The sequence below is a fragment of the Sitophilus oryzae genome, unplaced genomic scaffold (assembly GCF_002938485.1).
Source record: "Sitophilus oryzae breed Bouriz unplaced genomic scaffold, Soryzae_2.0 scaffold_227_pilon_pilon, whole genome shotgun sequence".
In the NCBI taxonomy this organism is placed as follows: Eukaryota; Metazoa; Arthropoda; class Insecta; order Coleoptera; family Curculionidae; genus Sitophilus; species Sitophilus oryzae.
The window spans coordinates 1,203,157-1,206,808 of record NW_022146782.1 but is presented as its reverse complement, the minus strand read 5'-3'; the positions used below and the strand labels follow the sequence as shown (position 1 = coordinate 1,206,808).

The window sequence follows — 3,652 nt, the reverse complement described above, 5'->3', positions numbered from 1 at the left end:
TAGCAGCGTGAGGTGGTCTCGCATCTCTGTACTCAGCCATCCAACACAACCAAAGGGGCCAGAATGAGACACCATAAATTGGTACAGCCGTAACTAGCTAGCTTACAGCTGGGAACGAAGCAGCATGGGACTCAAGCTGCATCCACGCTGTGGCACTTATATGTAAGAAAAAATCGTTCTTACTGGGGACACTCGTCCACAGGACATCCGTACATAAGATAATGTCCTTACATAAGACACTACCCGTACCTTGGACAGAGTCCGTACCTTGGACACAGTCCGTACCTTGGACACAGTCCGTACCTTGGACCCTCGAAATATGAAACTCTTGTTTAAAACCAAACAAGGTCTAATAAACAAAATAAACCTACCTCGAAATACTTCCGAGGGCTCAATAAATAATAAACAACATGTCCTTTCTTCCATGTGACATTCTGGAGGACAAAAGAAAAGGGACGCCAACGTGCCAGCAAAACACATATACAAGTTGGGACATCCGTAACTCTACCCTGTAGCCTCGAAATAGCAGTTGATTCAAATTATACAGCAAGACTTAAATAATCACCATTTCCAAAAGCTGGGATACAACAGAGCGTCAAAACAAAGTGAGGTTAAGCACGGAGAGAGTTGACAGAAGCGATGTTGACAGCGCCTCCTCAGAGCGATAACAGGGTTGTGTCGAACGATAACAGGGTTGGCGAATAGGGAACGTAAAAATTACGCGTCAAATAAACTATCCGGCCTGAACGAGAAGGAATCCGGTGATGATATAGGCCAGACATCATATATTATATATAAAAAAGACATGTAACGAACTAAAAACGTTACAACCATCAACTGGCAAAATAGTACTACAGGGAGACGCGATATCCCTAAAGCTGTTTACAGCAACACTAGAACAAATCTTCCGTCAACTGGACCGGACCAACAAAGGATTAAAAATAGATGGAGAATATGTCAACCCTCTAAGATTCGCTGATGACATAGTCCTAATTGACAATAGTCCTGAAGAACTACAAGCACAAATTAACGAACTAAATACAGCCAGCAATAAAGTGGGTTTCAAATTGAACTTATCAAAAACTGAAGTAATATACAACGAACTAGTGGATAGAAAAGACATTCTAATAAATAGCAAAGCACTGAAAATAGTAGAAGAATACTAGATGTATTTGGGACAATTAATACATAGCTCGGGATCTCTACTACCAGAAATCAACAGAAGAATTAAGTTGGCATGGAGTACTTAGGGAAGAAACTGGTTACGTTATATAAAGAAGAAAACATTCGACCAATGTGTACTACCTATCATGACCTATGCATGCGAAACCTGAACCCTTAAAACAGATATCATAAGGAAACTGCAGGTCGCACAACGCTCAATGGAACGAAATATACTGGGAATAACCAACAGTAAAAGAATAAAGTGGATACGATAAAAGAATAGGTAATCCCAGATAGCACAAAAGGAACATTTACATTCTAAGAATATTCCTCCTAAGTTCTTATAAGTATATTCTTTTTTTAATAAGTATGGCATATGAATAGTACATTCTACTACGAATGTGATTTAAAGGTATGTTATCAGCATGACCTTAGAATGTCTTCTTAAATTATGGTTTACAATAAATTTTAAGTATCTGCTATTCACGTTCTAAACATATCAATATCTGAATAAAAATACAGGAGAATAAAAATGATTTCGAAATGAAAAATGAATACAATACATTATATTTGTATATTTTCTTACTATCAGTTACTATTAAATTTTTGTGTATTAAATAATTAGGGATTTTATATATTAGTGTATATAGATGCCCTGTATACAAATATTCAAGCAAAAATACAGTGTTTCTTATTCTAACAAATAAATAAACCTGTAAAACTGTATAAATAGAAACGATCTTCCATTATGAAATAAAAAGATCGATTATACCAAAAGATAGTTTGATAAAACTCGATAGATTTTAATCGATTTTTTGGGTAAAAAGATCGATCTTCGACTGAAATCGATTCGAATCGTACATCCATAACATAACCTAATAAAAACACAACAAGTGAACTATAAACGTAAACGTGCTTCATTCAAACTATTTTAATAATTAAAACACTGAGATAACGTAAAGATAAGTGATGCAAATAATTATTTTAAGGATAGAATCGGTAAAATAGTTCTTGTTATGTTTGTGTTTTCAGTATCTATTTTAAGGTGAGTGAATTTAAAACCATGAGACCTCGAAAAAATAGGTTATACTAAAAAAATATTTTAAAATTCAACCAAAAAAAAAGAGCCAAAATCTTATTAAGTCAATGTTACGCAAATATGACTTCAATATTGTACATTAAACTGGATTCAGACCAAAGTGATTTTTTATTATCCTCTGTACATCATCAAAGTAGTAGTATCTTTGGTAGTATCATTGAAGATTTCTGTTCTGATAAGTGTAGTTCCAGTGCTGAAATTTCTTACAATATAGTATTTATATAGGTATTTATGTAGGCTCTTTTATAATCATTTATTGTGTATTTTTTAAGAGAAAGGTATTTTTTAGAATTATTAGGTTCGAGAATTATTTAGACTTGGTGGTTCAGGAGTAGCACAAAGTACAAGGAAAATGCTTTATAAGGTTCTGGGCAATGAAATTGCACAAAAATATTCTTGGGATGGGGCCAAACAGAAGAGAAGTTTGAAATCATTGTTAGTGGCCAAAAGCAATTTTAGGTATTTGAACTTAAAGATATTTGGTGTTGCAAAGACTGTAATAACATATATTTTAGACTCCATGAAAGGTCAATTTCAAGAGTCAAAAGAAACCGAAATTATCAATATAATTAAAATATGGCTTGTAAAAACAAAAGAAAGATTAAAAAATACCAAGGTAAGTTGTGCAAATTTATTTGAACAGTATAATTCTGCTGATATTATTTCAGAAGGGTAGACAAGAGAATATAGAAACATAGAAATAGAAGATAATATCAATGTATATCGTTATATTAAAATATTTTTAATTAATAAACATATATTACTCAAGTTCGTCTTTATCCTTACCTATTATTTTTAACCGTTCTATTTATTAGTAATTTTTGATTATTACACACCAAATTATTTAATTTCAGCAAATTGTTTGTAGTGTGTTCCAGATATGAATGTACTGTATAGGTATCCTATAGATTTTAAGAGATAAAAAAATTGCTAAATATGAAAACAATTGTATCTATATCTATAGTTTATAGGATATTGATACAGAGCATCCTTATACAGGACACCCAGTAGATACAGAGTTGAGGGATGGAATCTTTGGTGTTACAACAGCAAATTAAAACACTAATTCACCACAATATACCAAAACACTTTACTTTTGAACTGGACGCTTGTTTTGTTAATCATCTTAGCGTCATCAGCAGATGATTAAAACTTAAATTTTGACCTACTGCTGATGATGCATGGTTAGCGAAACGCGCGTCCTGTGCAAAAGTAAAGTGTTTTGGTGTATTGTGGTAAATTAGTGTTTTATTTTGCCTCTGTAGATAATAAAAAAATATGAAAAACATATGAAAAGCATAAATATAGAATATTAAAAACATGAATATCATATAATTGGAATATTATTTTTAAATACATTCTTTACGAACATATAATTCACGTTCATAG

The 3,652-nt window shown here is 32.5% G+C and overlaps 1 long non-coding RNA gene across 1 annotated transcript; it reads left to right on the top strand.

Moving 5' to 3' along the window:
- Positions 1-2,571: 2,571 nt before the first annotated feature.
- LOC115884324 lies at positions 2,572-2,962 on the top strand. The gene is made up of 3 exons (XR_004050547.1): positions 2,572-2,722; positions 2,779-2,879; positions 2,932-2,962. It is a non-coding gene; the product is annotated as an uncharacterized LOC115884324 (long non-coding RNA).
- The last annotated feature ends 690 nt before the right edge of the window (positions 2,963-3,652 follow it).